General features: G+C 43.4%; 1 long non-coding RNA gene across 1 annotated transcript; it reads left to right on the top strand.

The window, feature by feature from the left end:
• Nucleotides 1–9,414: 9,414 nt before the first annotated feature.
• Nucleotides 9,415–10,328, top strand: LOC310673765. Its single transcript, XR_014509218.1, has 3 exons — nt 9,415–9,603; nt 9,714–9,801; nt 9,919–10,328. It is a non-coding gene; the product is annotated as an uncharacterized lncRNA (long non-coding RNA).
• Nucleotides 10,329–13,328: the final 3,000 nt, after the last annotated feature.

The raw sequence follows: 13,328 nt of genomic DNA, 5'->3' as shown, positions 1-13,328 counted from the left end.
AGAGCAGATTTTGTCCACTGTTGGTGAAACTGTCCTGAGGTAAAAAGTACTGTATGAAATTGCATCCAATATTTTGAAGTTCCAGCAACTCCCAATTTACGCGGGGGTTACGTTCCAAGGCACTACACGTGTATATTTGAGACACCATTGAAAAAGCCTGCAAACCACCCACCCTTTCCTCCCCTTTTTGTGGCATTTTTGTGATGTTTTGGGGTCACTTCAGGGTTCAGCACGATGCAGGCCTATTCAGTTATGCATATACTGTACCAGGCGTACCTAAAGTGATCACTGCCAATATTTGGGACAGTTAGATGCATATGTATACTACTTTATCTTAAGGACATGGTTCCTGAGGACAGAGAGAAACTATTATACCATGTGATTCTAGAAGCAAGAATTTTGCATGAAAAATATTGGGAAAAGAAAGAATTCCCACATCTGAGGGAATGGTTTATAAGACTTTGGGAGCTGGCAGCTTTGACTGCTTTCCCCTCTCAGGCTGCATTCTGGCCCAGGCCTGAGGTTCCCCACCCCCTGGGCTAGATGAACAGTCTGACTCAGTATAATAAAGCAGCTTCATATTATTTGTGGAACAGCCACAGGGTGAATATTCTAACAGTGACGGGAGAGAAGCATCTGCAAAGGCAGAGTGGCTGCACAGAAAAAGGGGCCCTAAGCCCATCGCAGTAGTTCCCTGGTCTCCATCCCCTCAATAGCTCCATAAGGAAGCTCCTGCGGCCAATCGGAAGTTGCAGAAGCCCCGTCGGACGTTCGGGTTCCAAAGAATGTTTGCAAACTGGAACACAAACTGGGTATGCAGCGTTTGGGAGCCAAAATCATAGAATCATAGAGTTGGAAGAGACCACAAGGGCCATCGAGTCCAACCCCCTGCCAAGCAGGAAACACCATCAGAGCACTCCTGACATATGGTTGTCAAGCCTCTGCTTAAAGACCTCCAAAGAAGGAGACTCCACCACACTCCTTGGCAGCAAATTCCACTGTCGAACAGCTCTTACTGTCAGGAAGTTCTTCCTAATGTTTAGGTGGAATCTTCTTTCTTGTAGTTTGGATCCATTGCTCCGTGTCCGCTTCTCTGGAGCAGCAGAAAACAACCTTTCCCCCTCCTCTATGTGACATCCTTTTATATATTTGAACATGGCTATCATATCACCCCTTAACCTCCTCTTCTCCAGGCTAAACATGCCCAGCTCCCTTAGCCGTTCCTCATAAGGCATCGTTTCCAGGCCTTTGACCATTTTGGTTGCCCTCCTCTGGACACGTTCCAGTTTGTCAGTGTCCTGACAAATATCCAAGTACCAAGGTGTTTGGGATCCAAAGTACGGCTGTACTGCATCTCCAACATCAGGAAAAATGGACATGTTAAACTGGTGCAGAAGGTCTTAATGGCACAGGGCTTATGACTGATTTCCCCGCCCCCAACAACTCACCCCACAAAAAGGGAGCATCCCTTTAAGCTGGTGGTAGCCAACCTGATGCCCTCCAGATATTTTGGACAACTCTTTTGAGCCCTGGCTAATGAGAGCTTTCATCCCAATGCAAACAACTGTCATGGGCCAGGAGTCAGCTTCACCTGCTGAACAGCAGCCTGAAGTGCAGGGAGGTGGGATGACTCCACCTGCAGCTGATCAACCTTCAAGGGCAGGGGGAGAAGGCACTGAAGAGAACCAGCTGGCTCTGGCCTTCTGAAACACAGCTCTCAGCAGCAGTCAGATGCTGGAAACAACGCCTGTAGTTCCTGGCGCTACCTTGCTGCTTCCTGCTCTCCATCTGGACCCTTGGCTCTGTGATCATCTGGATTCCCTGACCTCTGGACTGTCTGTATGTGGATTCTGTTCTCATGCAAGTGTTCGTCAAAGACGCCTAGCCCCTGCTTGCTTGGCAACAGGACTCAGATGGGGCTATGACAACAAAAGCCACGGGGGAGCCAAATCCAGAACAGGGATTGCTGGGGCAATGGGCTAAGTCACCTCTACCCTTTGCCATGGTTCTGCTAGAGATCCATCAACACTCCTCACAGCAGCTATTAGATATTTCTTTTTGCTGGGGTGGGGAATGCAGAAAAAGTAATGCAATAATTTATTGCATGGTTGTCATGTCTGATTTGACCCTAAATGGCTCGAACTTCTAAGTAATGTAGATCCTTTTTGGAAATACTGCCCTTGGCTTATTCCCTTTCCCAAGGCTGTGAGCACTCTGCTCTCTTTCCCCTTTTATTGTGACTCCACTACACTCCCCCCCCCCCCCGCATCTCCTGCTACTGTTTTGTTTCTTTCTATATACAAACAGAGCTCTGTGGTTTTCAGCATGAGGTAAATGTTTGCCTAGGCTCAAGATCTGTGCTGAGATGGGCTGGAACGATCATTTTGGCTAGGCCCACCCCTTTTAGCCTCTGTGGTTTTCGGGACAGGGTGTTTGTTTGTGTGGCGCTGGTGGTATGATGAACTATATTTCTACCCCACTATGTTACTTGTTCTTGTTGCTTCAGAGAGGACTCAAAGTAGCTGCTTTTGCAAGTATAAACATCCACTTTTGACCATTTATAAGCTGTAAGAGGGAAAGAGAAGAACACATGGTTCCAAGAATGTGGAGTGTGAGGAGAAGCCTCTTTCAATATGAAGCAAGGGTATGCAAAAGCCTGCAAGGAAAATGAAGCAGATTAAGTTCGCTGTTCCTGAAATTTAAGAACAGGGCAGGGAGAAAGTAGAACAGAAGATTAGGCTTAATGCTCTCCAAATTTAATAATAAAAGGTGGAAGGAGAATGTTGGTACAGAGCTGTTTACCATCTCTGGGAACATTTTCAATCTTTTTTTTAAAAAAATATTCACAAAATAGCGGGGGCTTTTGTGAGGGGCAGCGCTTTCACTCAGCACTCTCCAGTAAATGCTCCCTGAAAATTCATTCCGCACAATAGTCACAATTGTAATAGACTTGCTAACTTATGTGGAGGGGGGACACACCCATGTTTTCTCGCTGACAAAATATTGCAGCTTGAAAGTGGAGGAAACAGAACTGTTCCATAACAGAAGAGAACCTAGAAATGGTGTCGGTGACTGTAGGCCCTTGGGCTAAATCCAATCTCTCCAGGTTTTCTGCAGTTCACAGTTACCAGCCTAAAGGCAAAAAGTATGAAGGATGTGTCATTTGTGGCAAAAGCCACTTTAAGATTTAGGGTTGAGGTGTGGAACCTGTGGCTCTCCAGATATCGTTGAACTCCTATCATCCCTGACTACTGGTCATGCTGGTGGCTGTTGATGGGAGTTCTAGTCCAACAACATAATGAGAAGCCATGGGTTCCCCAGTCCTGATTTATGGAATGAGGCACTGGCCTGCCACCCTTGACACTGGGGCAGAGATGGGCAGTGAATGAGCATTGCCATTGATTTCACTGAAGGGACAATGATGCCATCTCTTTGGTCCATGTTCTGCATGTGAAACAAATAAGCTAAGCAGGGGAAAAGGTAGGTGACAATGACATGCATGATTAAAGGTAACCTCACACTTTTATTTTGGAAGCCTATCCAAAACTCTCTTATGGCTAACCAAAACAGTTAGCAAGGTCTTGAACTCATGATAACTGCTCAGATGGGTAAATATGAGAGGGGAAAGTGGCTCGATATTGAAGTCATAATGTCTACATTGGTCAAAAGTTCATTTTTGCAGCATAGCCTTAAAAGGGATGTGGTATCATGAGGAACACCAGCACTTCAAAATTTGCCACTAGTAAGGAAGCGGTATTAAATTAGAGCATGCTTAGGAAGACATGCAAGTTGAAATATGAAAATGTTACTTCCTCTGAGCCATAAAGCACTGTCGGCTTTCTCTAGAAATATATGAATGCATCATCACAACATTGCAGAAGCTCTCACAGAGCACTTTCCCCAGCAGTCTTGCAGGTAAGGAGGTTAACCTACCACAAGGAGGACAGATGGATCACACATTCCTTTCCCTGAAGTATATTCACCCTGCCAATAGTAGATTAGGTATGCTACAAAATGAGTGTGAAGGCGCCAGTCCACTAATGACTATAATTAATTGGGGTTAATTCATTTACCTTCATTAATCAATTACCATTACAAGCTAGACAATTAAATGACTAAAATAACACTCTGATAATTTGGGACCTTGGGATGAAGGGTGGGATAATAATAATAATAATAATAATAATAATAATAATAATAGATTGGGACTGGCTTTCAAATTGAAGTTAATAGTTAAGGTTTAAAAGACATATACACAAACACACATTTGCTCTGGTCTTTCGGTTTCAATCCCTTCCCTGTGTTTGCCTCTTAAGATGTCAGGTCAGGGAAGTTCTGCTGAAATCTAAGAAATGTCAGGTCAGGGGTGTCAGTCCATGCTTTGAATAGGAGCGAGCATCTTATCAGCATTTAACAAATCAATTAATTACAGTTTGTTCTGTACTCAGGAGACTTGAAAGTTCTCTGCAATTTGTATTATTTTCCACCCGGGCATAAATCTACCAGCTGGATGCTGAGATTCCTGCATATTAAAGACTCGGGCTACAGTGATGAGGGCATGTTGCTCTGCAAAATGTAAATTGCTGACTTTGAAAATCCTTGCCTAACTGTAGAGACAGGAGGGTTGACTAAATGCAAAGATAATTGCTTTCTGTTAAAATAAGAGAATAGCACAACTCATCCAGTTCCTCTCTCGACACCCACCTATTTTCCCACAGTAACAATGTTTGAAATGCACTATTGTTGCAAGCATTGTTTCCATGTGTGAACGGGATACAGAAATTAAAAGTAGTAATTTTCAAGCCAAATATTTTTATCTGATATAACTGCTCCCCATAACAAGTATATCCCAGCATAGTTAACGATCAATAATTAGTTCTTGGAAGCACGAAAAAGTGTGCAGATTCCCTTGAATCAACACAGTACTTGCCAGTACTGTGCCTGTGAGGCAGACTGAAGCAGCTGCCTTGGGTAGCAGAATCCCATGGGATAGTGCCCCATGGATGCCCAACCTGTCCCTACCACAGCTGGCAGAGTCACACAGTGGCGGCTTCCCATGAGATCTCAGTGAGATCTTGTGAGAGTTCCGTGATATCTCACTGGAAGCCGTCACAGTCACATGACCCTGGTAAGCGAAACTTCAGCAGAGCGGTAGCGGAGGGCAACCAGGGGTGGGACATTCCTATTTCTCCTCAGGTGGCGAAATAGGGTGGGTCACCCCTGCTACTTGCAGACTGTGCCTTCTAGTAGCAGAAGAACCTCAGAGATTTGAAGTGATCAGACAATCCCTTGTTGTCTGACCTACTCGGTTTTCTGCTTCTTCCTCTTTGCCTTCCCAAGTTAGAGCCATGCCAGCCTCACAGCTAGAGCACTGAAGCTTGGCTTTCATCACATCCTTGTCCCATCTCTGTGCACTTGATTTTCTAGCCCCCTGCTCTGTACAAACACCCTGATAGATCTCTTTAGGGTTGCAGACAGCTAACCAGAGAATAGCAGACCTAGTTTACTCCTACGCCTTTGTAGATATTGGCCTGACAAACCTAGACAGCATCTTAAAAAGCAGAGACATCACCTTGCCAACAAAGGCCCGTATAGTAAAAGCTATGGTTTTCCCAGTAGTGATGTATGGAAGTGAGAGCTGGACCATAAAGAATGCTGATCGCCGAAGAATTGATGCTTTTGAATTATGGTGTTGAAGTCCCATGGACTGCAAGAAGATCAAACCTATCCATTCTTAAGGAAATCAGCCCAGAGTGCTCCCTGGAAGGACAGATGCTGAAGCTGAGGCTCCAATACTTTGGCCGCCTCATGAGAAGAGAAGACTGTGGTGATCTTTGTTTTCGTGTGTGAGTGAGGTGGGTGGGTGTTTTGGATCAGGTTAGCCATATTGATTTGTATGCTGTTGGTGGATTATTGTCATTGTCTTGTTGAGCTGTGTATGTGATAAAGGGGAGCCATAACGGAGTAAATGCGTCTTCTTCTGTTTGTCCCTGGGTCAGTTTCAGTTTATTGGTTGATTTTTCTAGTAGGGCTGTTTCCCATACTATTTGGTACCATTGGTCCATGCTTACTCCCGACAGGTCTATCCAGTGTCTGGTTATGGTGTTTCTGGCTGCTAAACAACCACACTCTAGGCCAACCTCAACCTCTCTCACCACCAAAGGAACACAAGTGAACAGCAGAGGACTTGCACAAGTAACGCTGACACCAAACCCTACATACATTAAGCAAAATAGAAACATCGCTACCCGACCCCCCCATCTCCCCCCCCCCCTTTTCTTCCTAATGTCTCAACAAATGAAACTGATTTGTAAAAATGTTACATGGAAAAAATACAAGAGACATTACACATACTTCTGTAAATCAAGAAAATATTTAAAGAAGAAGAAGAAGAAGAGGAGAAGACTCCATGGAAAAGACCCTGATGTTGGGAAAGATTGAAGGCACAAGGAGAAGGGGACGACAGAGGACGAGATGGTTGGACAGTGTTCTCGAAGCTACCAGCATGAGTCTGACCAAACTGCGGGAGGCAGTGGAAGACAGGAGTGCCTGGTGTGCTCTGGTCCATGGGGTCATGGAAGAGTCAGACACGACTAAACTACAAAAAGCTTCTCACAGTAGACAAATAAGCATTATAACTGCTGATATCAGCCGATCAACCTGCTGTTGAAGGCACAGGAGCAGAAGCTGGTAAAAAAAGAGAAGCAGCTGGCAATCCTAGCCAGTGCTGGTGCCAGGCTATTTTGCACTCTAGGCAAGGCCCCAGGTTTGCAAAGGCTGCTGTAGCACAAAGCTCTGAGTTTGAAATGTAGATATTCTATGCTGGATGTTTGCAAATCTGGATCTTCTCCTCCTGTCAAGCACTCTACTTGCGGCTTGGCTTGCAATAACAGCACACAAAGTAGTAACAGGGGACATAGGTGAGAGAAAGGGAAAAAGAGATCCCCCCCCCCCGCTCCAGCTGCCAAATTATGACGAAAGAAAATATTACCAGCTACCCCCTCCCCCCGTTTCTCAGTCCTGCTAACCAAAAGCAAGCGGAAGAAAACGTGAGGTTCTAAGTCAGCACTCAGCATTAAAATTCAAATGTTTTACACAAAGTTAATATTTTGTCTTTTTCACCCCCTAGCAGCGCTTTTTGCGTAATTCATTACATACTATTAACACTACCCCTTGTTTTAAAGTGTATTTTGCCACAAGCCACAGGCCCTGGATGATAAAGAACACAGTGCAGATTTGTAAACAGCCCCAAATGTGATCATCTCCAGGACAGCCTTCCCCAAGCTGGTGCCCTCCAGGTGTGCTGAACTGTAGCTCCCACATTGGCTGGGGCTGATGGAAACTGTAGTCCAAAACATCTGGAGAGCACCGGGTTAGAGAAGACTGTTTAAGAGCAGAACGATGACAACAACATCATCATAAGAACTGCTTTCCTGAATCAGATCTATCTAACCCAGCCCTCTCCCTCCAACAACAGCCAGAGAGATGCCCTTGGGTGTGATTCACACAGGAGGCAATAAATTTGTTTTTATCACAGTGGGAAGCAAGCAGCAATAATTACAATTCTATTATTTGCCTCCCACTTTTGTTATGCAAAGCCAGAGAGACACCGACATATTACACAATGGGATTAATTTTCTGTATGACTATCAGATACAGGGCTTGTGGTGTAGTGGTTAAAGACGTGGGAAACATGGGTTTGAATCCCACCTCGGCCATGCATTCCACAGGTTCACACTGGACTGGTAATCACCACTCATTTTTACATACGTCATAAGAGTGTTGCAAGAATAAATGGAGGTTGCTCCATGTATAGCTGCTCTTGAGTTGCTTGGAGATGATAATGATGCTGCTGACATCACACAGAGCCCTCTCTAACAGTTAAATTTCTATGGCCTGTCTTTGCCTATCAGAATTCAGCTCTGTGGTCTTAGCCCCTTCTCATGCTAACTAGGAATAATATGCATTGCTAGGTTGGGCTGCTAAATCTCCCACACTACTTTGGTGGAGCGTGGATTGGGGCATGCTGCTTATTAGGAGTAAAGCAACAGTAAAGCTTGCAATAAGTTATCGGAATCCGTGGGGATGGAACAGACAGAAAAGCAACCTATTCATCCCTTACTGATTCCTTCTCTTTTAGTAACTTTACCTGTTCGTCAAGTAGATCACCAACTCTCAGGCTTTACTTCCTTCTTGCTTCTTTTCCGAGTTAGTCTGAGTATGAGCTAATGTGTGTCAGTGTTAACTTCACATCTATTTGCAATGACTTTGTTTGCCTTGAGTAATAAATCTTTAAAGTTTTATCTATCCTTTCAACCAGAGTCTTTCTGCACATTGCTGCAATATATCCATCAAACTCCAATGCTACAAATGGCTACCAGATCACTGCAGTGACAGAAGTTTTGGGTTTCTCCATTGTCTTCTACGTGATGCCATCGCTTACACCATTCTAATGAGAGGAAGCCACAATGGGAGCTAAACGGGAAATCAGGCTGCAAACAAAATGAACTGTCAGCATAACACTTTTGTATGTCTACAATCAGAAGATCTCTCTTCTTTATTATTAACTTCGCATACTCTTAAGATTAAAACCTAACATTAAATTAAATCCAGGACTAACCCCTGATGAACGTGTTAAGGGCCTTGATCTGCAATCCTATATATTCAGATAAAGGTCTTGCTCATTTCAATTGGTTTTACTGCCAGATAAGTGGACATAGGATTTTAGCCTAAATGAATGAATAAAGGGTTGTAGCTCAATAGCAGAGCACAGGCTTTGCAGGCAGAAATTCAGTCCTTAGCATCTCCAGGTGGGACAGGGGTGAGACCGTTCCCTGGGGCCCTGGAGAATCACAGCCAGTCAGTATATAATACTGGGCTATAAGATGGACCTGTTGTCTGACAAAAAGGTGCCTCCAGATGGGGTTTAAATACTACAAATCAATTGTTGAGACATCAAATAGGTTGTTGACAACAGGTATATTTTAAAAGACTTTTTGCTGGATTAAATGAGAAGAAAATGTGAGCTAGCATTTTCAGAACACCGTGTAGACGCAGTGAAAAACTTCCCTGATGAGAATTGTTCCCACAATAAACACCTGCCTGGAAACACCCTGACACACGCTGTAAGGCACTCTCCCTATGTTCATAGCTCAGTTTTGTGGTTTAGTACATAGAGGCGAGATGCAACACAATTAAGCAAATGCTCTTTGGATACAGTACATTGGCACAAATAACAGCCATTCTATCATTGCTGAGCTTTATTCCCTTCCCTGTTGCATCAGATGTTCTTTCTGAATATTTACTTCCTCCTGGGTAACCCAGCTTCTCTTTGTGGCAGCACCTGTAGTGAAGTCATAATTCTCTTTTTGCAACATCACAGTCTGTTGCCATGGGAATGCATGTAATGTAATGTTATAAATTCAGCAGTAGAGCTTCATTCTTGGGAGCGGGTAGGAGCAGAAACTCTGGAGCAGGAAGACCCCTTATTTAAAAATAACAGGCTTTGATAGATAGCCAGAGAAGTCACACAGGCAATGACTGAGCTCCTCTCTAATTAGGATCTACGTAAGAATTGTTCTGAATGTGGAGATGCCTTTTATAGTAAGTGCTGATTATGCAGGAGGGCGGGAATGCCTGTTGGGGAGGTTATAGACTCGCACTTCAGACTGGAGTCTATTACAATTTTTTAATGGCATGCTTTCCATTTCCAGCTTTTGTTTCCAGTTCTCTAATTGCACATTAATATTAATCGCTGCTCTCTGAACATTCAAGGGGAAATAAGGAAATTCACTAACTAAGGTAAATCCACTCCAAAATGCCCAGTCACTTCATTGTTATTAATCATGTATACAGCACGAGAATTCTACAGAGTGCTTTAGAATCCTTATCTCATTCATTCTAACTCTGATATGACAGGAGTGCTCCACTGTGCATTTCTCATGAGAGATTAAAAAGAACGAAGAAATTCTCGGAGGCTGACAAGGAAACTCTCTGCCCAGTCATTCACAAGTGGAGGCACTGCGGAAAAAGAAAGCACACATGGGATCCAGGAGCAAAGGCAGATTTTTGGCTATATGGAAGCATCTTTCCTGATCACAATTCAGCCCTTTAACACGAATAGGTGTGTTTTAAAAGAGGTCTGAAGACAAAGTCATTTTATGTATTTTACAGTGGAATCCACTGTATGTCAACCGAGAAGTAAATTGCACTCAGCTGAATTATTCTTACTCATTGTGTATAGGATGGTCAGCCAGATATGGCTATTTCAGTTCTGGTGTTTTACTGTAATAGGAAATCAAAACAGTAAAGACAGCATTTCTTTCTGATTTGTTTGTTTTATGTTGCCTCACACTTTAATACCTCAAAAAAGCACCCACAATGAAGTTTGGGTGATATGCAAAATTTAATTAAAATTACTCAATCAGACAATTAACTGGTTAAAAGGAAGGTGATTAATCAACTTAGGGAAAAGATAATAAAATGTACATTCAGACATAAGAGAACATAAACACAAAATAGAATACCAAGTTGTGCTTGGTTCAAAAACTTTTATGTTTTTGAAAGTGGTGTCACCGAAAACCAGACATGTGGTTGAGATCCCTGTAGCCATGAGAATGCTTAAATACCATGGAGTTTCGCTGGAGAACAAAGTATCAAACCAGTTATTGCATTTCTCTGGGGTAAGCAGTACTGGGTTTTGTGTTTCCCACACTATTTAGCAGACTCACATAGGGAAGCATTTAAAAGTTATTGCAGCTCCATAAGAGCCCTGGACATGTGGCGGTAGCCAAAGACATGAGCATATGAAGCAGCCTTTGGATAAAACGCTGACTTCAGAAAATTCCAGAAATCCAAGTTAAATCCTTTTTAGAGTTTGTAGTTAGCAATTCAGTAGCAGGCAGGTGTTGTTTCTCTCAGAGTCACTTTACACACTGCAACATTCCTAGACAGAATACACATCTGCGTAGAAATCACCATGTTTCATGCCAGCAAACTGGCTCTACAGATGAGAGATGTCATAAACATGTAGTATAGTACTTTCCTTTTATATATCACCATGTAGAATGTTACAATGTGTGAAAGGGCCTAAAGTCAAAAGAAAACCAGTCCTCTCTCATAAAGCATCTGAAGTTCTTTCCAACATACATATTGCTGTTGCCAAAGAAAACCCAAACTTTTCCCTATACTGTGAACTAGAAGCCTTGGACCCAGCATTGCTTGGGAATTCTAAGAAACAACAAAAAATCTGCAGTTTTGAAATTGGTGGTTTAAATGGTGCAGTTTTTAAAGGTTCAGTCTTGATTAAGAAGAAGAAGAGTTTGGATTTGATATCCTGCCTTTCACTCCCTTTAAGGAGTCTCAAAGCGGCTAACATTCTCCTTTCCCTTCCTCCCCCACAACAAACACTCTGTGAGGTGAGTGGGGCTGAGAGACTTCAGAGAAGTGTGACTGGCCCAAGGTCACCCAGCAGCTGCATGTGGAGGAGTGGAGACGCGAACCCGGTTCCCCAGATTAGGAGTCCACCGCTCTTAACCACTACACCACACTGGCTCTCAAAATGGCATCCAATTGTATCCAAGCATAGATGAAAACCTGCTTCTTGATCTCAGGAACTAGCATGAAAAAAATGGCTGTAATATCTTTAGAGGTATCCAAATGCATGCTGAACAAACAACTTTCTAAAATATACAGTAGAAGCTTAGTGTGGCACCACAAATCCATTAGATTTGAATGAATCAAAAGCATTTCTCTTACCTTTTCAAATTGGATAAAGATGTACCGGTAATTTAACATTTAATTCTGATCGTCATTGAGCAGTTATAAAGTCATCCCTATCAGTGAACAAAACCAAGTATTGCTTCTTACAACTTCCTGGTTAAAAGGTTAGCTTAGAAAAGATAGAAGAGATATGCTTGAAGCATGCTAGGCTGCTGTTTGAAGTGGAAAGGGGCTAGATATGGGTCAATAAATTCAAGCTGAATACTGATAAAACAGAGTTGCTACCTGCTCGGAGTTCTTGGGCCCCAGAGGTGGGGAGATTGTCTCCTTCCCAGCCAGATCAAACCCTCATAGGAGGAGGTTCATTGCATAAGGGTACTTCTGGATCCAGCATTGTTACTGGAGGCTCAGGTGGTCTTGGTGGCTAGGAGTGCCTGTTTCCAGTTCCAGCTGCTTTTGGGCAGAGATTACTTGGTGGTTGTGCTCCAAACTCATGTAATTTACAGATTGAATTATTGGAATGTGCTGTACATGGGCATTCCTTGAAGATGTGGGATAACCACTCTGCTATAACCAACATGCATAAGTCTAATTAATACACAAAGGGGTTAAGACCACAGAGTAAACTGTCCTGCCACGCTTAGCTATTTAGCCTACTGTTCCTTCCTCGTCTACCAGAGAAGCTCAACATGTGAGCATGGCTCTCACAAGCCTTTCTTGAGTTCCTGTACTAATAGTTTAGGAACTTTCACCACTCTAACTAAACCAATTTTTACTGCCTGTGCAACCTCTGCTGAATGTTATATGGAAAAGCACATGAACCAGATATTTGAAGTTTGTAAGTAAACCATTTTTAACTTACCAAATGTGTGGTGTGTTTTTTTATGCTAAGGGAAGAGGGAAGTGTTGGAGCTCACAAGAGTATATTTTAAAGGTCTAGCAGCCTATATTTCCATGCTTTACTTTACTGAGTATTTTGTGATTTTAAATCTCTGCTGGGGTTCTCTCAGCAGAGTACTTGCCCCAAACTTCAATCTTGGCACCCAGGGAATTTTCCTTCAAATACAGTATCTATATTCTTTCCCTGGCCATCAACAGAAGATGACTTAGAAACTTAACTGTTCAAAGACGCAGAAGCCAAATTACTAGATGGGGTTCCATTTAGAACCCACAATAACTCCTGTTTTAAAACAGCTGCATGGCTTGCCAGTTCACTTCCAGTTCACTAATTGGCTACAACCATGGCCCCCATTGCAGCAGATCACACTAAAACTGTGGGGAAAGAGTATGGTTTGTAGAAACCACACGTTAGTGCGAAATGCCGTCTGAACGCCTTGACCTCCATCCTAAATGTACAGCATCGCCGCCGGTAGAAGCACGCTCTGCACATGCTCAAGGGGCAGGCGTTCACTTCACGTGCGCTGCAGCTGACCTCTTGCACTTGAAACAGGGTTACTCAAAAGAAAGAGAGCAAGATCTGCTTCTGACTTCCTTTGAGTTAACCTTAAGAGCCTGAAACCCGCCAAGCTCACACTTTGCTCCTGCGCCGTGATGCCTGCTCCCTCGCCCCTCAAAACTGCAGCCCTACATTTTCCCTTCACCTCGAC

Source organism: Podarcis tiliguerta (assembly GCF_965153285.1).
Source record: "Podarcis tiliguerta genome assembly, chromosome: 1".
Taxonomy (NCBI): Eukaryota; Metazoa; Chordata; class Lepidosauria; order Squamata; family Lacertidae; genus Podarcis; species Podarcis tiliguerta.
Note: the sequence above shows the minus strand (reverse complement) of the source record. Positions and strands in the feature narration are given on the sequence as shown.